This window comes from Protopterus annectens, chromosome 3.part0 (genome assembly GCF_019279795.1).
Source record: "Protopterus annectens isolate FY-2018-M chromosome 3.part0, PAN1.0, whole genome shotgun sequence".
NCBI classification, from domain to species: Eukaryota; Metazoa; Chordata; order Ceratodontiformes; family Protopteridae; genus Protopterus; species Protopterus annectens.
Genome location: NC_056731.1, coordinates 209,913,964 through 209,938,074, shown reverse-complemented (window position 1 = coordinate 209,938,074; position 24,111 = coordinate 209,913,964).

Here is a 24,111-nt window from a genome sequence, read left to right as displayed (position 1 = left end):
TTCCTGTATGCTTTTCCACCTTTCTAACTAATATTTAGGATACTACTAAAGAATCAGAAGGAATTCCCCAAAATCAATGTGGTAACTCCCTTCTGGCACAGACAGCAATGATTCTCCCTTTTTTCGGAAATGGCAAGGGGGAATTACCACAAGCCACCTCTCAGACTGGATCTATTCACACAAGAATAAGGGTGGTTGATACACACCCTGATTCCAGTCAACTTCACTTGGCTGATTGGATGATAGTGTCTTAATGTGGAGCAGGTACTAATGAAGGCAAGAAATCCTGCTACTAGAAAATCATATATTGGCAAATGGAAACGGTTTTCAAACTGGTGCCAACAACATAACCAGCACATTCAGGGCTAGTTATTCTCAGGTTTTACCATCTTTGCATGATTTACTATCCTATGGCCTTTCTTACTCCTCCATCAAGCTTTATTTATCTATTTCAGCATGCCTGCCCATGGATCCCCTTCTTTTAATGCATTCTCTTGTCAAAATGTTTTTGAAAGAGGTTTTGCATAAGAGGCCTGAGAAAAAATCAGTCACCTCTCCTTGTGATCCTAATTATGTGTTAGAAAAGCTAACACTTGCTCCAAATGAACCAGCTAAGCTGGCTGAGTCGAGGTTCTTAACATCAAAAACAGTTTTACTGATTGCTCTGACCTCTGCAAGAAGGGTATGTGAGTTGCATGCACATATGGTGAGTCAATCCTATCTCATTTTCCACAGAGACAGGGTTTCTCTGAGAACAAATCCCTCTTCTATGTGTAAAGTAGCATCAGAGTTTACTTTAACCCAAGATATCCATCTCCCCATTTTCTTTTCTGGACATGAAAATGAGGGAGAAAGAAATTCTTTACATTGTATGTCCACAGACAACAAAGGGAATATTTTGATAGAACCTGTGTATTTTCAAATGGTTCTCTACGGCTATTACCTTTTGTGGTACTCACCATAACAAAACTATTCCAGGTAGGGTCAAAGTCTACTCTTCCAAGGCCTTGGTGTTATCTATGGCTTTTAGGAAAGGGATGGATTCTAGAAGCCTTCTAGGAACAACAACTAGTTCCTCTGTACAAACTTTTACAAAGTATTAAAAGCTTGATTCTTTCTCTAGGTCTAGCTCAGGCTTTGTTTGGACCATTCTCCTGATTCTTCTGGACTCCTCTCCTTCCACCTCCCAAATGTAGTAAGCTAGGCTAATCTACTTATATAGCTAAGACTACTGCAGCAGTGGTCAATATGATGAATACAGCTGTGTAAGTAAACTTATTATGACAGCAGACATTTGAACGGCAATGCTGCAGTAACCGCTCCGTCCTGCTTGTTTTTGATGTCTTGTTTATGCCAAAGTGTGAATATATATATATATATACTCGTTTCTAGCATTGTCCTTTCAGGGATCAGCCTGCCTCTCTCTATTGGCATGCAATCTCTTAAGGGCTTGGTGCCAAAACCTACCTTTTCAGGCAGCTCAGCTCAAGCTGATTGACAGTTTGGGTGTGTGGAAGATGCACTGAAGCTGGCCGGCTGTTATGTTCTTGATAGGACATAACCCATATCTCTAAGGCTACTAAAGTTGGGATCATTCAAACATCAACTGTTATGTTAAGTTAATTGACACAACTGTACTATGCTTGGTCAATTTGTGCATCAGACATAAACAGCCTAAGTCAGACACTCCAGACGGACTTGGTGCAATCTTAGTAACATCTTTACAGTAGCCGAGAAAGCTGTACTGCACAAGTAATATTACCTCACTGCTACTACTATTACTACTATTAATACTACAACAACAAATAACACTACTGAAGCTGAGCAGACAAAACATAATTGAAAATTACTTTGTATTCAAATGAAAACATGACCTTTGACTAAACAACCATTAGTTGGCCACATTGTGCATCAGACAAAGGCAACCCTAATCATAGATTGTGCAAAGGGCAGGACACAGTCATTATCATTTGCACAGTTTGTTGGGTAGGGGTTAAAAGAGGGCAAGCCTGACAGAAAAGAAGTGAATGCGATTGTGAGAGATGAGGTCAGAGGAAGTATGTATTGTCAGGGCCAGTATGTCCAGATGTAAAGAAGTTGGTTTTAAAGAATGTTTTTGTGTGTGTATGCATGTGAGTGTGTGTGTGTGTGTGTGTGTGTGTGTGTGTGTGTGTGTGTGTGTGTGTGTGTGCACACTAGCGTGTGTGTGCAGTGTCATGGTCAATGTGAGGTGTACTGTGTGTGAGTCTACAGGGACACAGCCACAGCATTTGTGAAAGCACTAGCCATTGGCTTCCTAGACAGGTGTGAGCTGTGCATGGTAGAGGATCTTGTTGAGTGTGAATGCCCCAAACTGTATGAAGTACCTCTGCCAGAAATTGCACCTGGCTAATAGTTGGGATGCTACCTGAACATGAACAATGTCTGCTGGATGAGCTGTCACCCTGACTATGTCCACTACCACAATCACATGGATGACCATGTCTGGGTTTGGACACCTTCACCACCAATGTAGCATTGAAAGTATTACCATTGTAGGAGCAATATCTGGCACTTTCTTGGCCATCCCAACTTGCATCTGATAATATACTGGCAGTTCAGACTCATGGATGCTGCCCTTCCCCAGCAGACGATCCATAACAGGCAATGCATGGTCTTCTCTGTCATTTATCCTGTCCAAGGAGTTACACACACAATTCATGCAATCTTGTTTGTTAGAACCCATGATATGCAGTAGATAGACCATCACTTCTGAGATCCTGATGGAACTTGTCTGTACCTCCACAATAGCCCTGTGCATGCATTCGGTGGCAGATATAGACATGCTAACATCAGGAAAGGGTGGTAAATATACCTTCCCTGAGCACCTCTACCATAAACCCTGTGTGGTACTTCACCCTCAAGAAAGGTAGTAAGAGATTCCTCCAGCTCTGTAATGGGGTAAACACACTACCATGGTCAAACATTTTCCCATCGGGTGTATATTATATGCTCAAAGAGACTTTTCTTTGAACATATAATCATCGACACCTAAAGAGCAAACTCTCTAAAGTGCGAATGGCCACATCCGTGAATATTTTCCTCGGGAAAAAATTCATGGGCCCCTACACAAAAACACAAACTTCAAAACCCTAATCAAGTGGGGGGCTTCACCCCCACACCCCCCAATGTGGAGGCTGTGCCCCCTACACCCCCCAACTAAATATACTAACTCCAAGATCACTCTACATTGGGGAAAATTCCCGATAATGGCCAACTGAAATGTTTCCTGAGGAAAATATTTGCGGACATGGCCATTCACTCTTTAGAGCATTCGCTGTTTAGGTGATGATGATTATATGTTCAAAGAAAAGTCTCTTCGAGCATGTAATATAGACCCATTCCCATTAACCTGTCCACTGTCAGATGGGCCTGTGTCATGGGTCTGCATAGGCATAATAACTGTGTCCATGCTGTGTGGAGGTGATGTGGAAGCTATGACTTCTGTGTCAGACATAACCTCTGCAGCCAAGACTGTGTCTGCTCATCAGTGATAGCCTTGTCAAAGGCTGCCAATTCTCTAAGGTCAAGCAGCTAGAGATCCACAGTGTTGGTGCCAGCCTTATGTCTGAATACACCAAGAAAACAGAAAAATAAAAGAAAGATGAATACAGTATCATGCATTCACCTAACTAAATTAATCACACATGAAACTGCAAATAATCATAAAGGATAGTGCATATAACCAATAACAAAAAGGAAGGCCAATTCCATGTGCAGGTGGTCATTGTACATCAATGCCAGATCTCTCTAGAGACTCAGATTTCAGTTGATTGAGATATTATTAGCATAGAAGTTAAGACAACTTAATAAAAATGTAAATTAACTAATTTATATGTTTGAATGGCATACCTGGAGCATCACTAGTGGACATTCTCCAGTTGTTTTCCACCTCTGCCCCAATATCTCACTGTAGAAGTCTTCTGAGCTGCCTGGATCCCTTACAGTCAATAGCAACTACTCCATCTTAGTGAGTGGTGACTTGGTAGAAGGCCCAACCCCAGTAGCCCTTTGTTCCCATGCCGCAACCTTTGTTCTGTCACTAACCTGTTAAATGATATCACTAACTTTATGTTGGACCATCATGTAGTCATGGCCCTGGTCACCCGCAGCACTGACAGTAATAACCACATGCCATCAAACATGATCAAAGAAGGACTTGTCTACTGAATGAGGATCTAGGAGCCCTACCCCATGGAGATTGAGAGCCGGTCATCTATGACCTCATGCTCAGCATATGAAGTGAGAGCTCTGCAAGGATAACCCCTTTTTTTGACTTTAGAGCTATATCACTGTTCTGCTAGAAAAAATATTTTGTATCAGACCAAACAGTGCACCAGGGGACGGCACTACAGACTGATATACTTATGAGGAGCAAAATATGGATCGTTATGCAGACATCAAGTATTATTGTAGAAAACAGTTCTGAAAATATCAGTGTAAGCCCTATAATATCCCCAAATGTAACATCCAAAGGATAAAACATATGACTACAGAAGTGAATAAACAGATTTCATATACATAGAAGAATATATACAACTACTATGCTGATAAGAGCATAAGCAGTGAACAGTTACTTAATGTAACAATAATACACACAAACTTCTACAATTCAGACATGTCTGAACATCCTAAGGATCTTGTCTGTCCCCATGAAATACAAGTAAGGGATAAATGCAATAACAAAAAGTTTTGTTTGTTCATTTCAGAAACACAACTTTGACAGGTTAGACAGTGATCATTGGAAATAAGTTAGCAACATACAACTATGAATATGGCAATGGCAGCAAATTGGAGAAATCAGAAGAAGCTGAGAATAGAGATAGAAGGAAAAATAGTGGAACAGGTAAACAGCTTCAAATATCTGGGAGGGGTAGTAGAGTAGAAGGTTAGTCTGAATGAAGAGGTCAAAGCTAGAAACAGAGGGGCTGCAGCCAACTTGCATAGAGTATCAGGTGTAGTCTATGACAGAAGAATGCCAAAAAAGCTGAAAAGTAAGGTGTACAAGACAGTGTTGCAACCAGTACTATTGTATGGTATAGTACAGAAACCTGGGTAGTAAAGGCAGAACAGATGAAGAAGCTAGAGTTGATGGAAATAAAGTGCCTGAGAAAGGTGGTAGGATGCAGACTGTGGGACAGGCAAAGAAATGAGGACATAAGAGCAGAAGCCAAAGTAGGTCCAAATGCAGAAAAGATGAAAGAGAATAGATTACGATGGTTTGGACATGTGTTGAAAAGCAGAAGACAATCTGGTGAGGAAGATTTGGGACAGACAGAAAGAAGGTAAGAGGACGCAAGGATATCCAGCAAAGAGGTGGATGGATTGTGTGAAAGAAGATCTGTGACAGTCGGGCAGGAGTGTGGCACTGAATTGAGAGAGTTGGTGACAGTTAACATGATATCCCAACCTCATGTAGAAAAATGGGAAAAAATGGGGCTGATGATGATACAACTATGAAGGATTAGTAAAGAAGATTACAAACCTTGAAAAGTTTCAGACAGTTATTCTAAATATTGCAAATCAGCAGTTGTTCTTATCAGTAAGCTTGTTTTTGCATAATTCAGGAAACCAAGCAGTTTTCCCTAGCAAAAAAGAAGCTCCATTACTCCAGGTGCTGCTAATATTGTGTAGATTAATCCCCTGAGCACACTGAGCATGTTACTTAGGGCTCAACTTATTATCAGTCTTGAATCACTCAATCTGCGCGACATGCTGGGCATGTCAACATGGTGTTAGCTCCTAAAGGATGACATACATATATGCCTGAATAATACAAGAGCAAGTATTAAGTATTAAGAATTTTGGCTGGGTAATACCTCACAAGTATGGGTCATTAGCAGTTTTGCTCATTCAATTACTTGTATAGGATCCCTGCTTACATTTTAAAACAGTGTGTCAGATTAAAAAAATGCTTACTGAAAAGGTTAAAGTTATATTTCCTCTGTTAGGCCTGAACCTTGAAACACATTATGGTTAACATTTTATTAGGTGATGAGGTACTTGTGATGAGAAAGACTGTAATTTACAGCATATATGTGACTTCAAAAGAAAGATTAATACTCTTCTCAAAATGTAATACCTTTGATCACAAGTGTGATACAATGAAGTAATGCTCAAAAACGGAAGTCAGAAACTCTTGCCATGCAGACAATTGTTTGTAACCTTCCTTGCTTTAACATCTTCACTTCTGCACTGATCACATTCATACAATTCTACTGAGGAAGGACAAATGACAGTGTGATAAACTGGGTACAGCATAGACTGTACATTTCAGAAGTACAATGCTAAGCAGATGTGCTTGAATTTTCTACATTTATACATAAATGTTCACGTGGTAAAACATGTTCAACGTGTCAGTGTTTCATTGTATTGCCATAGATGCAGTGTTTAGATCTTGGAATGTGCCATCTATGTGAAAGGAGGCATCTTTACTGTAAAATTGTACTTGTATAAATTAACAAAGTTGAGAAATCATCACTCTGGTTTATAAATACTTTTTTTGGCTTCATCCTTTGCACAGCAGATGATATTGCTCATCTGAGCCCTCAGTGATGCCCTTCACTGAATGACAGCTCACTTTCTATGTCAAAATCTCAAAATTTAATTTTGTATGGGCAAAGACCTAGACATCAGTCCATCTTACCCAGCAGATCGGACATTACAGAATGTGAATGATATAAGTCGTGTAACTTCTTTAATGGCTCAACATGTTAATGAAGTATGTTCTGACTACTGGTGCAAGGTCTGAAGCCACACTAGGGAGAATTTGCCTCTATGCAGCATAATCCAACTGTGCTCTTGTTTTCCTTTACTTTAAGATGAACTGCACATGCAATTTACAATGATAATGCTGCAATATAATCTGGCACTATGACTGCTAAATGTGATAGTGTGAACTTTGTTACCTGCGTTGCTTATATCCCTGATTATAGTAAAATATACTTCTGTGTGATATAAATAGTACATGTTCAATACTTTGAGATACTAAAACTGGCACGATAATAAATTAGGGGAAATATGAAGAGCACAATGCAGCTTTCAACACAAATGTGAACATTAGTTCAGTGGCATACATTTATAATGATCCCAAGTATACATTGTACTGATCTATGCTGCAAGGAACATCACCTTCTGTGAACTCTCAATGGCCCTTTCCTCAATATTTGTTATTGCATAAATGCACAATACTCTCATTGAAAACAGCAGCTCATCACAAGGTCAACAACTGTATTGTGACTTATTTTTTGCATGACAGTTGGCATGAAGCATTGTCATCATTAAGGAATTATAGAGAACTAGCAATTCATGTCCTGTGACAAAAACTCTGGGAATAATTATGCATGCATTAAGACTTTGCCATCAGTCATGCAAATAAGCTTGTCTTTGACACAAGTCGGTTAGCATTGATTGAAGTTCTTACAAAAACTAATTACATGGCAAAATTTCTACAGAAACATATATTTGCCTAAAATCATTACTCAAATAAAGGAACACTGTATATTGCACACTTACAAGGTATTCAGTGGTCGACATATACCCACTAATATACAAAACTGTAGACCATAACTCCTGTGACATGAACAGTTAATATACAGAGTTGAGAAGTTCATGCTGCTTTTTGTCATGAGATTGATTTCAAGGTGCTGTCTCTCATCATTATTAACTTTTCAAGTTCCTCTGAGACATTCTGTAGCACTTTTACAAAATTTACATGAGACGAACACTGAATACCAACAACATCATGGAGATATTCATGTCATATTTGTTTGTGACAATGGTTGCTATTGACCTTCCCAGAGTACATGCTCAGAAGTGGGAATATATCATTTGTAATGTAACTGAAATATCAAAATAAACAAATCCATTTTTTGTCTTAAGAAAATGTGGTTCTCTAAGGTATCTGCCATTGTGTACAGGCTGCTGCATGTGAGAGCTGATCTGCTTTTCTCTTATATGCAGCTTCTGCAGAGATTGAAGGAAATAGGGAGGTACAGCAGGGAAGACTGCAATGCCCCAGAGAGGCAGAGGGTAAGTATGGGTTCAGGTATGACTGTCTGCCATTTCATAGTAGCGCTGGTTATGAAAAACAGGTTATCAATTCTCAGGATATCAGTTTATAAATGTTTGACAGAGTAATGCATGAGCAGGCATATTCTGCATATGCAAATTGTACATACCTGGATGAATAGCTCTTGCAACATTGTATTACTCAGTGGTTCAGTAAACACAGATTTATATCGGTTAAAACACATGCATGTGCCTGCTCTTAACTAAACTTTCACAACTTCACCTCTCTCCCTCCTCCGTGAACTGGTTCTCTAGCTATTTATCAAACAGATTCCAAGCTGTAAAATGGAAAAAGGCCACTTCCTCCTTTCTTAGTAGCTCCATTCTTGGTCCCCTTCTTTTCAATATATTTATAAATGACTTCCGCAAATCCATTCCATTCTCTAACATCATCCAATATGCAGATGATTCTACCATTATCTGCTCAGATACATCTCGCTCTATACTCCAAAAGCTTACACAAGAAGCTTTTTCAATTACTGAACATTGGATGAAAATAAACCACCTAGCTCTCAATGCCTCCAAAACTAAACTTATGGTATTTAATGAACACATTCTCTATTACTTGACTGTAACCAAATTACTTGGTGTCCAAATTGATAACCAGTTTAACTTCAACTCCCATCTACAACTAAATATCAAAACCCATCAAAAACTAGGCATGCTCTATCGTCAAAATCAATTCCTCACATGCTCCTCTAAAATTACTTCTATGGAGCTCCTTTGCTAACAAATCTACAGTCCTCTAAAACAACTTTCTTCATGCTATAACAAAATTCACAGGTCCTCCACCCACCACTGCACCTCTCTCCAAAACTAAACTGGCTTGAGTTACCTAATCAACTCAACTACACTCAGTTAACTTTAGCCCACAAGCTCATTCTTAACCCATCTCTCTGTCCCTCCCTGTCCTCCACCTTCAGGATGCACCTACCCAATAGGGCTTTAAGGTCTAACAATCAAAACCTATTAGAAGTACACAAACCAACTCGTCCTCCAGGCAAAACTTACTATCCTTTAACCTAGCTCGTCTCTGGAACTCACTTCCACCATCAATCTACTCTCAATCATAACATATTTAAAAATCTCTTCATATGTATCTAAGGTCCCAATGGGAATGCTCTTGCTCCCACCCCTCATAAAATATTTACATCTCCTTCACACTCATGTGACCTGAACATCACTCTTCTCTAAATAGTATTGTTTGAAGATTCAACTCATATGTCTGTATCTTGTACTATTGTATTTATGTTTGTACCTAGTTTGTTATTGCTTTTTGAGCTTTTTTTGACCCAATGGACTATCCTGGTAAACCAACTGCAAATAAATAAATAAATAAATAATGCAGACTCAATTAGTCCATATTACTTAATATTTATTATTCAGTAATCAATAATTTAGAAAAAAATGTAGTCAGTTTGCATGTACGTTCCATGACATGTAATACATAAACCAGCTTTCTTCTGGTCACAGATTTTGCATAATGTGTATAATATTGAGGAGATTAAAGTTTTACTGTAACAAAAAATGTATGGTATGAGTGCAAATATATATGCAGATGTGACAGATCTGAATATTTATGTGGGACTATGCACTGGCTGAGCTAAATTACAATTACATGACATTTATGATATTCCTTCTCTGCTGCCTCCCCCATCAGCTTTTGTTAGGACATTTGAGCAATCATTCCTCCTGCAACACAACCACCAGCACTGGGAGCTGGATCCACAGGTAGCTGCATATGCATCAGTACAGGAAACAAAGGCACCATGCACTTTTTGGTCACAACTGGGCAGCATTCCCTCCACAACTCCTGCACTACATGTACTTCTAGCATCATACAGCTCTGCCCTGGGGCTGGTACACTGGTAAAAATAGTGCCAGTAGAGGTGGTGACTATGTTACTCAAAACAAACTGACAGGGCTGGTGGAGGAAATCACTTGGGCCTGCATCAGCTAGATGGAAAAATCCTGTAGTGAATAGCCAAGTCATTGTCCCATCCAGCACTGTCCCAGTTGTTTGGGACAGGAAACAGTTGTATCAGTTCAGAGGCTGAGGTCTAGATTCCCACTGTATTCATGCTGGATGGGGATGTTACTCTAAACTCCCATACTTACCCCCAATCATGATGTCCTCCAAACTCTTGTGTCTACCTCCATCCTTGTCTGTCTTGTATTTCTTGTGTGTCTGCACCTGCTGCCTAACATAACTTACATATCTAACCCTCATATTCCTAAATACCTTCCCCAAAATTCTACGTCTTAAAAAAATAAAAAAGCACACCTATCCCACTAAAATAACTAACTAAATACATAAATAAATAAACAGATATGTCCTATACATAACTCTTCAAACAGCATATATATATGTGCATGACATACTTGATTTGGTCTAGTTGGTCATACAACATTCTTGAGTTGTTATCACACATATGTTAGGGTGTGATTATTCAGTTTTGTCAAAATATGTGCAGAAATATAATTCTTATCTTGTGAAGAAGTGGATAGCTATACTGCTCTCCTACCACCATTTTGCACATTCCTTAATAACTCTCCCAGTGTTTTACCTTCTTCTTGCTTCCCATGTTCACTGCTATCATATTAACCCTATTCCATACATTCAGTTTGGTCAAAAACTAGATTCACATAAAACACACATGGACAGAAGTGAACTGTGAAAAAAGTTATTAATTTCTGTATCCATAATTTGTGCAATGCTTAACAGTGAGCAGCATTGCCACACATTTCAGTGACAGCAACTACTGCTTCATGACTTATGGCAAAACCTGTTGAGTTTTTGTCTTCGTCCATATTCATACGGTGCTCTTCACACTACCATCCTTAACTCTGATGTGCAACAGAAAATAACACTGATAGCTCTATGATGATACAGCTATTTTGATATATATCACAGGCTCCAGGGTTTGATATACACCACATGGGATGTTCCAGTTATCAGCACCGCTGTGAAGTCTGATCCACACATAGTCCATTGCTTCATGCATTTCTCATGGTGACTACAACTGTGTGATTTCTGCTAGCTGAAATATGACTTCATTTAGTGGTGTGCAAAGATAATGCAGAGATCCCAGGAATGCTGAGTATGATTGTCATATGTCTGACTCCAGCATTCTGTGCAACATTTGATAAACTTTTCTTTATCATAAATTTTACCTTGTGAAGTACTGGATGCATGTCACTCATTCATCTCGATCCTGCTTAATCCTTAATTACTCTGCCAGTATCCTACCCTATGCTTGCTCCCTGGTTTGAACACTGTACTATAAACAGCATTACACAGTTATAACCATGACAAATGTTATATTCACGCTTCACAGACTTAGTCAGAATTAGATTAGAAACAGAAAAAAACTGTCTGTACTCTTCATTTGTGTGACAGTTGTCATTGAGCAGCAAAAAGTTACTGCTACTTCTCATCCTAACTTAAAAAAATGCACATGCGCTAATACTTTGCCTTCGGTCACACAAGACCTGCATGCAATGAGCTGGAGATGGTGCTTGACATCTGTCACTATCATCTGTCACCCATCACACCAGTGTTCAATATACCTTAACTGTGACACACAGCATATCATTCCCAATACAACAACTGAATTATGCCATATCTAACTTATTGCTACAACAAGTTGTGATTTGTGACCAACACATTTCTGTTGTCTGTCTGTCAGACTATATTGCGCGTGTCATTTCTTCCAAACATATGTTGTGTAAACTATGACTGTGTGTTGTCTGACACTTGTAATAATACTTCTGTGGCATGAGCAATTAATACATGGTTCTGTAAAATGTTGATTTAGATGGGTAGGTTTTTGAATCCAGTGTGACTAGTATGACTGTGTATGACAATAGTGGCAAGAACTGACTTATCCAACAGATCTGATGTATACCCTTCCATCTAGTGATAACATTTACACATTGAAAGTATTCCCCATCTCTTACACTCTCTTTTAGGTCAGACAATTGCATTGCAACACAATGATGAAGTTATCCCTTCAAATGTGTTTTGTCTGACACATATAGTAAGGCTTCTTCTGTGGCACGAACAGTTAATGCATGTCTCTGTCAAATGTGGACTTAGGCAGGTGTTCACATCTAGCAATTTCTGAATAGTATGAGCATGTCTGACTGTAGTGACAGGAAGGACTGGACTATCTGACAGATCTTATGTGTACACTTCCACATAGTAGCAACATCTACACATGGAGAGGGTTCACCCAATGCTTGTGTTCTCTTTTAGGTCAGACACTTGTACTGCAACACAATGATGAAGTCATCACTTAAAATGTGTGCTGTCTGACACTTGCAATACAGACTCCTCCTGTAGTGTGAGCAATTAATACACAGTTCTATAGACTGTGGACTTACATAGGCAGGTGCTCAAGTTCAGCAATGCCTAATTACTGTGGTTGTATAATAACAGAATGATAGGTAAGAATGGCTTAATCAACATGTGATATGGATAGTTCTACCTAGGGGTGCACTTACGTAGCTACAGGATTTTGATCCCTCAAATCCCATTTTTAGAGATCCATAACCACTCAAACATAATGCTGAAGCAATTTCTTCAAATCTGTGCTTTCTGGCACGTCTTTTTTAATTTCTCAAAGACTGTTTGATTACATGGCACCTCTGATGTGGCTTCATCAGTTAACAGACAGCTCTGTAGAATATCAACTTAGGCAGGTTCAAGTCAGTGAATATATATGTACTATATGTGTGTGTGTGTGTGTATGTGTGTGTGTGTGTGTAAGACAATACTGACAGACAGGAGTGACTTATTCAACTGATGTGATGTGGAAAACTCATACTTGTGTGAAACCTTACATGGCTACAGGATTTTGATCCCACAACCCCCACTTTAGGGGTTCTATAGCTATTCAAACACACTGCTGAAGTCATCCATTCAAGTATGAATTTTCTGACATCATTGATATAATTTCTCCTGTGGCAGCAGGGGTTAATACACAGTTCTATAGAATATGGACTCAGGCAAATGTTCAAGTTTGGCAAAGTGAAGGCAGTGAATGTGTGAGGAATTGCCATATTTATAAATTAACTTAGTGGAAACATTTACTATGGGAGAGAGAGAAAGGATAATTTTGTATTCCCTTTTATGGAAATCATATGCATTCCAACACAATGCTCAAATTATCCCTTCAAGTGTGTGACTTCTGTGGTATCAGATCTTAATGCACCAGTCTAGAAATAAGTGTACATTTTAGGTAGAGGTTCTAATCTACCAAAATGTCAATTTTGTGATTATGTAAGAAGATAATTACAGGCAGGACTGGCTTGCATGACATATATGATATAGATAATTCAGCATAGTGTGAACATGTTCATGTCTACAGACTTTTGATCCTTCATACACCTTTTTAGGGAAAACATTTCCATTCAAAACACATATTAAGTATTTAATTCTAGTGTGTGCTTTCTGACCACTGCAATATGACTTCTTCTGTTGTATCATCATTTACTGCGGAGAACTAGAGGATGTTGACGTACATTGCAAATGTTCAAACCCAGTGTACGATTGACTTTTTTAATTTTGTTTAGAATAGAGTAGTAAAAAGCAAGAATATCTTATTTGACAGATCTTGATGTGTGACCAGTGTGACATAATACATAATGGCAATACTGTCACAGTAACCCCCAGGGGATGCTTTCCTTTTACAGCAGCCCATATGCGTTCAAGCACAATTCTCAGATTATCCCTATGACTGTGTTCCATCTTACAAAAGTGCCATGACTTCTGTGGCATTAGCAGCAACTTTATATGTCTACAGACTGTTTGATTACATGGCCATGTGTTCATATCCCACATTATCTACCTTGTATGAGATTATAAAAAATAGCAATGAAGACATTGGTGACTGCTGGAATGGATTAATAAACATTTGATATATGATATTTTGTCATTGTGTTTGAATACCACAAGTTATAAATAGTGGACACCATTTAAATCCTTTCTCATTTTGTGGCAAAAACTGCTAAGAATTTGTCTCCTTCAGCATGAATCTACAGAATGCAGAGCAATGGATGTCAAGATCAATGTGCAGAGGATGTCAACAGTGTTATAGGCCTACAGGCCTCTGTAACATTATCCCCAGGATTAAGTAAATTCTGTGTAGGGTTCATGTAGAGCCTACATGAAGTGTTATTGTATACAGGAAGTAGTGCCTGTGGTTGTGATGTACATCAATATTAATGAAGCTCTGCGTGTTTAAACAAGGTTTCACGGTATGCACCAGTGCATCTGGCTGTAATACCTCTCCATGAATGTGGGTAGCACTTCTGCATACTACTAAACTATACAGATTTTTGCAGAATGTCCAGACGTTTGCCCTATATTTTTGGCCTGTTACTCATAAAATTATGTTTTTCTGGCATGGAACTTATAAACAAAGACATTGGCAACCTTTCAACACTGACCCCACCCCAGTTTGGTTTGTGAAGGGCCGATCTTGTCTCCTGAACCTGATAACTTTCTTTGAATCAGTCTCCAGAGCTGGACACATAAAGGGGTAAGGTGTCCCACCAGCCCTATCTAGACCTCAAGGCCTTTTGACACCATCCACACCCACTCTGGATAGATAAACTTATTATATGACTTAATGCTCTGTCCACCCCATGGTTGCTAAATGGCTTACTAATGATAGACCTGCACACCCCAAGTAAGTAGCTGTCCAGAGCAGCAACAGGACACAAGTGGGTACTCAGGGGGTTCAGTCCAGGGTTCAGTGTGGTCTGGCACTTCTCTTGGCATCTACTCAACACTAACACTCTGGGCAAACAAAGTTTGCAGTGAGCACTGGAACTGGGGCAAATGATTGATAAACTACATGAAGGGCCTTAAATGATGTGATGCTTCTACAAAAGGGCCTTACAGAAAGCTCCATGCCAAGAAATGTATTGCCAAGAAAAAGGGCAAAAAATGTATTGGAAAAAAATGTAATGTATGGTAACATGTAAAACGCAGTACACACTAAACACAGAATAGGTGATAAAGGTGACAGTGGTCTCACAGTGTAGGGACACAGGTGGGACAGACACATCACGCAAGTAACCACACACTAACAGGACGGACATCACACCTCATCTGGGGCACAAGCATCAGAAAAAGGAAGTCATTGTCCCATCCAACTCATCCCTCATTATTGCCATTATAACTCAACTTCTCAAGCATTTGGTATGTACCCTCAGCCCTCATTATGTACAACTGGATAGAAGACAAAAACTCACTAAAGGCCTCACAGGCCTAAAGCAGACTAAAAAGAATCAAACCCCTAAAAATAACTCTGACTCAGCGCCTACGCTCACTCACCAGCTATAAGAACATATGCCTACAACATACAAGGCCATGTCAAAAGCCAGAGCACAGGGGGACATGCTACAATTAATATCCATGCAGGGGATCTAAACCTGTCATCCCCCTAGTATCGCTCAGGGAGACAAACAACAAACAAAACATGCCAAAAGACTGCCAGAGGAAGGAGAGATGTTCCAGACTTGCAGAACTCTGTCATTCTGGGTACCTCTTCCCACCTTTTGGCTCTTTCTGGGAGAAAGGAACCCCAGGGAGGGAAACTCCAAGATCACTGGACAGGAGGTCAAGGAAGTTCATAAATAATGGGAGAAGAAAAGTCATTGCCAACTCTTTGAGGACTGAAGCCAGAAAATAATGACAGACATTTGAGATTCAGACTTCATATGCTTCAGAGAATTCATGCTAATATAAAACCTGTTATTTTATCAGCTGTCTAAGTTTGTAAAAAGAATATGTAAAAATAGTCCGTATATACATTCCTTTGTCCCCCCATTATTTATGGCTTGGTCCAGATGTCTTATTCTAACAGGTTGAGAACTATGCACTTCTGTGTAAGTTTGCTGCCTGCAACAGGTTGACTGCAGAGCAATTTCCTTTCCTTTGTTTGATATATGTTAAGATTATGCTTAATTAATATTGTAACTGTTACTGCTCTCTTTTTTTCCCCAAGTTTGAGAGATGCGCCACTTGCTGCAAATGGTTTTGGCTATGGTTACCTTGTTTGCATGACAGGACCACCCATGTATCAGACATGACCCAGACATCCAAAACTGGAAACTGGATGCATTCAATTAATACTGCTGCACATTGCACAAACCTGGTAAGTGAGGCTACATTACATTAATACTGTGACATTAACAATGAATATTAATTTAGGGGACCTCATTAACTAATCCTGTGGTGACAGGTGTCAAGTGCCAGACTAGAGGGCAGATGGTCCTGGATTCTAGTACAATGCAAACTTTTATTATACTGTTGTGAAATTTCAGCTTATGCAAATAAAGTGCTACATAGACAAGTGTTTTCCTGACATCCTTGTGGCAAGAGCTGTAAGTTTAGGACTACTGTACACACAGTCCTGGGTTTGAATACTGTGTATTCCATATGCATTTTACACTTGCTCCATGTCGAATTATATTTACTTCCACTTATAATACCTGACATAGCTTTGCTGATATGACAAAATATTGATGAATGTATGGTTCTGCTCGCCCAGTTGAATAACAGAGTTGCACAAGTGGCTGGAAATGAAATAAGCTTTGACTTGCATTGCTTGAGATTGCACACTGTCTACTATTTGATACATTTCAAAAAAACTGTGCTCCACTTATCATCATGCAAACATGGTAAATCAAGTGTGCTTGTTTGTGGTGATGGTAAGCAGAGTGCAGCTTTTTCAAATGTTTCAAAAATGCAGTGTTCACTCTTAGTAAGTACAATTGGCAGGAAAACATGTTATTTCAAGTAGAACTGGTGGAAAATGCACATTAGACATTGAGCTTTATCTTGTGCAGACATGACTGGTGTTGCTGGAGAGGGTGTGCAGTTCTGGGCACAACTCTGTGGTGTTCAGGAGTCCAAGGTCTTTGTTGGGCTCCTGGTTAAGGATCATGGCCCCTTCCTCCTGCAGAGAAACTATACAGGCTCTCAGTTTAAATCTGAAGCTTGGTCTAGTTTGGCAAGGGCTCTGTCCAGTGTGACCAGTATCCCACATACTGGGGAACATTGTCATCACCATTGTGATGACCTCCAATGGAGGAAACGGGATACCCTTGATCAGTGGATCAGCGAGTGTGAAGCAAGGAGCACCCCAGAGATGTCTAGGTATACATTGCATTTAGTAATCATAAATATTAAATCTGAATATGGTAAAAACTGGTATTCATAAAGCTTTTTTTCTTTCTGTTTCCACAGCTGCAGAAGAGAGTGCCTCGAATGTGAGGTTCCATTCCAGGCCACTGGCCACGATGAGAGAAGCATGTGGTATGTAAACATAATTATTTAAAGTAGTGTTATTGCAGCCTTAACAGTTATAGATAGATTAGTTGTTATACAGTGGTATAAAATTGGGAATACATATCTGAACTATGAAAGCAAGTATGAATGCTATACTCTGTAGAATAGCTCTCAGCTATTCATATTTTTGCTGAATATCCAGATTTATGACTCACTGTTTTGGTTTGTTCATCGTAAGATTTATGGTTGTTTGGCAAATAATTGATACTGAAATCACTAAATAATCAGTGTCAAAATGTATGTTAACACAAATCCTATGCAACTTTCCATGTGTTTAAAAACAATACCATAAAAAAAAAAAAAAAAAAAAAAAAGTTTTTGACTGTACTATTTTACATTTCCTAAATATTATTCTTAACATTGTATAACTTCTTTTATGTAATTGTACTATTATGTATCTCTATGTGGAGCTTCTCCCCCCGGGCCTCTACTGATGGACATGTATCCAGCTAGACCAGCAGCCCGGTCAAAATGTGTAAAAAAAAAAATAATAAATAACTTGAAATATGTATGTTCCCACATTATTTTATGATCTGTCCAGATATCCTGGTCTAAAAGGTTGAGAGGTATGGTCTGTATCACAAAGCAACAGTTGCAAATGCTTATATAACAGTGAACACGAATCTATAAAATGCAAAAGGAAAGAGTGCTTGCATTATACTATATTACAAAAAAAAAGTACAGTATTACAGTAGTCACTGGTTGTGGGTTCAAATACCAACCATACTCCCCAAATATAAAACTCAGCTGTTTACAATACTGTTTTAGGTTTTCATCATTAAAAATACTGTAGTGTTACATATTCATCATTATAGCATTTTAAGTGCAGACCTCTATACCTGTGGCTTGAATGGCCTGTTGTCAAGGGTAATCAGTGTGCATGGAACATGCATATGTGAATAATGCACCCATGAATGATTGCTGGATGCAATATGATCCGTACTATAATGTGTAGGTGTTAGGAACAGGGCAGTATTCAAAGTAATAAATAAACTTCTTAGCAGTTGGTACTGTTAAAAGTAAATTATAACAGAATAGAGTAAATTAATTGTGGAAAGCATTATCTGTGAAGTTATTAATATTCTCCTTTTTTCTCTCATCCTGCCCCTTGTTTTGATTTTTTATGGATTTCTTATTTTTTAATATTATATATTTATAACGTTATTATTATTATTATTGTTTTATTATTTCTTATATTTTATATTGCTTTGTTGTTAAAAACTTTTTCATTTGTTACTATTTATCATTTTATTTGGAATTATATTATTTAATATTGTTATAATAATTTATTCTTTTTTTAATTTAATTATTTCCATTTTTTGGGGTTACATTTTATTTCATTATTGTTTTTAATTTAATTTATGTTACTACTACAGCACAGCAGAGTAGGCCGGTTCCCCCTGATTCACCTACATTCACTCCACCGGCTGAAGCAGCAAGGCCCAGCACCTTTGGGCTGCAGCCTAGTGGCACCCTTCCTGTTGCCCCTGCTTTACCTGTTCCCTCTGGTAGTTCTGCCCCAGGGGCTAGGCCTGTGGTCTATTCTGGGAACAGAGGTAGAGGGGGTGCTTTCATTACCTGAGTGGAGTTGGCAGGTATAGGCTTGTCCACAAGATGGTAGGCACACGCCTACGCCAGATGAAGAGCTTGCTTGCCATCCTTGTATGGCAAACCAGCCATAGGTGCAGGCATCAGCCACTGCAGCAAGAGGCACACAGTGATTGAACAGTAATGACAATCCAATGAGTGAGTACAGGAGTCATACTGTTACTGTGTCTGATATCCATGGGACCTCAGCTTACCCACCCTCACCCCAACCATGGTGCTCAACCCCTCTTGTGTCCTTCACCAACCCTGTCTCTTGTCTTGAATGTCTTGTCAGTCAGCAAATGTTTCCTTGCCCCAGACATGCCTATGTCCTTTCCCCAGCATTCTACTCTCTCCTTAAAAAAAGGGCACCCCCCCAAAAAAAAAATGTCCCATACATAGCTTCTCATTTCACACACGGGTCTACTTGACACACTTAATTTGGTCAAATTGGATTCACAATGCAATCATGTTGTTGTTACCCCTCTCTCTGAGGTGGCAGTGCAAATTCAGCTAAGATTATGTGCATATGCTCAGTTGCTACCGTTGAAGAAATGGATAGCTATGGTTCTTACCTACACTCTTCCTGCACATTCCTGTCTTCCATTCACTTTGTTTTTCCCCCTGCTTACTCTCTATTTCACCACATACATATATCCATTTCTTTTCTTTAAAGAAACTGTGCTCAATGGTGTATGGTGCACAGCATTGCTAAGCAATAGTAAGTGGCAGTAGTATCAGTGAATGTGTGTAAAAGTATATTACACACTCATAAAAATTACGCTGACACCCCACTTTGAACCCACTACCATTTGCCTTCATCACCAATGCATTAACCCGTTCAGCCACAGAGTCAGTTAGCTACCAGATGTATTTTATACAATCAATACTAATTGTCACATTTTCTCAATAAAGTGTGTTTGCACAATGCTGAGCATTGCACAGCATCTCTCAGCAAGACTAATAAAATATTAATTTAATAAAAATGTTCATGTCAACCTGTTAGAGCAATACATATGGACAAAGCCGTACATAATGGGGGGATAAAAGCACATATATAAAGGGACACATTTTAAATATACTGCTCTTGCAAACTTAGATGATAGAATAACAGGTACTGCATTATTATTATTATTATTATTATTATTATTATTATTATTATTATTATTATTATTATTTATTATTGTCATTGTATAAACACAATTTATGGAGAAGCAGACCAATCATACAAGACAAAAACTGTGGACATTATGCAAAAATATGTACAGTTGAGAGAAATGAAGAGGAATTAGAATATTACTGAAATGTATGGCCTACACCTGAATTCAAAACAGTTGCATGTGGGCCAAGAAAATTAAGTAACACTCCCTGAAGTCAATTACTACCTGCAGCCAAAGATCTACTTAAGTAGCAGGTGTATGTAACAGCAGTTTAGAGTGCAATTATCTATTTAATGTGTAAAATACACATGCTACTCAACTGACTCTGTAGCACTATCTGTTAAATGCATCAATGGTATATTTTTTTGGTTCAGATAGTACTGAGCTTAAATACAGGTATATTTGTCATTTTCAAATACTTTTATGTGTACATCCAGATTATAAATTGTGTAACTTATGAATCTGTGTCATCAGTTGATTATGCACTCAGTGGAGTGATAATGATATGTTTGGTGTTACACTGTAGTGGTATCAAATAAAAGTTTATACAACCAATAATACTCCATTTTACCATTCTAAGTGATGCTGCTCATTGTGCGCCATCAAGCAAAGATTCTTTAAAGAAATGAGATGGGGAGACCGGAAAAAGGTGAAAGGGTGAGCAACCAGGGGGAAAAACAAAGTGAAAGGAAGGCTAAAATATACAGGAAGGGTATAGGAAAGAACCATAGCTATCCAATACAGTAACAACTGAGCACATGCACAGAATCTTAGCTGAACGCGGAATGTCACCTCCAGAGAGAGGGGTGACAACAACATAATTGTGTTGTGAGGCCAGTTGGACCAAAGCAAGTGTGTCAAGTAGATACGTGTATGAAATGGAGAGCTATGTATGGGATGATATTTTTTTGGGGAAGTGCCCTTTTTTAAAGAGAGAGTGGAATATTGGGGATGGGACATAGGCATATCTGGGGCAGGCAAGTTGGGAAGGTCAGGAAGCATTTGTTGACAGACAAGACATACAAGACAAGAGACAGGGTTGGTGAAGGACACAAGGGTGGATGAACACCATGGTTGGGGTGAGGGTGGGGAGATCACAAACATATGTATGTCAAGTTTGGTGACAGTGAGAATCAAGTTCTCACCCACTGGACTGTCCTAACTGTCATATCACTGCTTTGATGGCTGCAGTGTCTGACATCTGTGTGTTGATGTGATATTCAGGATGATGATGGAGAGCAGTGTCTCCACTTGGAATAGGTGTGCATCAGTTGTCTGGTGCACTATCTTATGCACCAGACCTGGCAGTTCAGCTTGTGTGACAAAATCACCCCCTCTGCCTCTGCTTCCAGAGGTAACCACAGGCCTATCCTCTGGGGCAGAACTATCTGAGGGTGCAGGTAGGGCAGGGGCAGTGGAGCGGGGGTGCTGACAAGCTGCAGCCCAAAGTGCTGGGCCTTTGTGATGTGGCCTGTGGAGTGAGTGTAGGCAGATCATGGGGAACCAGCCTACCCTGCTGTGCTGTATTAATAACATAAATAAAATTAAAATTCAGTAATGAAATAAACTATAACCTAAAAAATGGAAATAATAAAATTAAATACATTAAATAATAATAAAATAAATTAGTATTAAATTAATGAATAATATAATTATGAGCACAATGATAAATAATAAGGCATGAAAATGTATTTAACAACAAAGCAATATAAAATTGTACATAACAAATAAAACATAAGAAGTGATACAAATAAGATTACATAAATAATAATATAATATATTAATAATAAAAATAATAAGAAATCGAAAAAAGAAATGAAGAGAAGGAGTTGGGTATGAAAAGGAGAACATTAGTAACTTCACAGATAATATACAAAGCTTTCTATAATTAAGTTACTTTATTCTGTTAAATTATACTTTTAACAGTACCAACTGTTAAGAAGTTTCCTTATTACTTTGAATACTACCCTGTTCCAAACACCTTCACACTATAGTACAGATCATATCACATCCAGCAATCATTCATGGGTGTATATATTGCACATATGCATGTTCCATGTACACTGATTACATTTGATAGCAGGACATTCAAGCCACAGGTATAGAGGGCTGCACTTAAAATGCTATAATGATGAATATGTAACCAGTACTGTATTTTTACTGATAAAAACCTAAAACAGTATTGTAAACAACTGATTTTTATATATGGGGAGTGTGGTATTTGAACCCGCAACCAGTGACTACTGTAATACTGTACTTTTCCTTTGCAATACAGCATAATGCAAGCACTCTTTCCTTTTACACTTTATAGATTCATGTTCACTGTTATCTGAGAATGTGTAACTGTTGCTTTGTGTTACAGACCATACCTCTCAAGCTTTTAGAGCAAGATATCTGTACAGATCATAAAATAATGTGGGTACAATGACCCATAAATAGGAAAATATTTTAAATATTGCTTACACACATGGGAAGTTCCATAGGATTTGTTTTAACATACATTTTGGCAGTTTTGTGTGTCCCAATTATAATGATAATAATCTTCAGCAGGCTATTGTCCCTGGTTTATAGGTATTGCATTGCATTTCAATAAAGTATTGATGTCAACTTAAACATTATTGTATAGCTGGGAAGTGTGTTTTTTGAACTGACAATCCCTGTCTACTCTGTAATACTGGACTGTTGTTTTATCTTGTATACAAATGCATACATACTTTTCCTTTACAATGGACAAATGCATACTCAGTGTGATACAAGTGTTTAACACAATAAGCTCTGTTTACTCTTAATGCTAAAATAACAGTATTGTTTGGATGTATACATACCACTTGCATCTCTCATCCATGCCAGTCTTTCTTCATAAGTTTGCACATTCAGTAATCTATCAGCATTAGCTGTGGAAAAATCAGAACACAACAGAATACCATTAAGAATACCAGTCCTGTACAAATGCAGCTGATGACTCTTACAAGCAGTGCCTGTAAGTGATACTTACACATCTGTGGGGTGCAAGCAATCTGACATTCCTCGATCCAAAGGTGAAGAGTATCCCTCTTTCTCATCCCAAGGCCTCGGTACTGATTCCTACACTGACTGCCAGTGCGGGGGATACTGGTAGCACTGGAAAAATCCCAGGCCAAACTATTCCATGTATGTGATTTGTAATTGGATTCATGATAGCACTCCTGCAACAGGTGGGGACCATACTCATTCACTAGGAGTCCAACAAGCACTTTGGACTCCTGCAAGCCCTACCTTTGAGACCAAAATCTCAAAACCTCTCCACAAACACCAGCCATGTCTACTGCAGATGAAGACCGATCTATGGTGCTGTTTCCCACCAATTCCCATTATGAGAGATAGCGAGAGTGCGCACTTTGGGATTTTGCAGCATTGGAAAATGGTGGGCGTTGCTTAGAATTGCACAAAACGCAGTCAACATGTTTGTGTGATGGTAACCAACAAAGAGATGTTAACCAATACAGATATTATTACATAACTACATTATTTATTTATTTATTTCAGTTTGATAACCTGGGATGTCCACTGGGCAATGGAGAGCCCATTTTCAATGGAGGCCCGGGGAGAAAATCTCTAATGAACAGTTACAGAGAAACAAGATATACAATCAATTTTGTGAGAGAAATTATGACATGCAATACAAAAATGGATGTGGTAAAACATACAATAAAATTACATACAGATAGAATACAGTACAATAAAAATAAAATAAATGTGTTAAACATATTTTGATAAAGACAAATAAGAATACATGTGAAAAGTATTTTTTTTAGACTGTCCCACTGGGGTATGATGGGGTGATTGTAGTAGTTGTTGGAGCAGAGGGTGGAGAGGTTAGTGGCTAGAGGGGGAATTTTAAGTTGGGGAGTG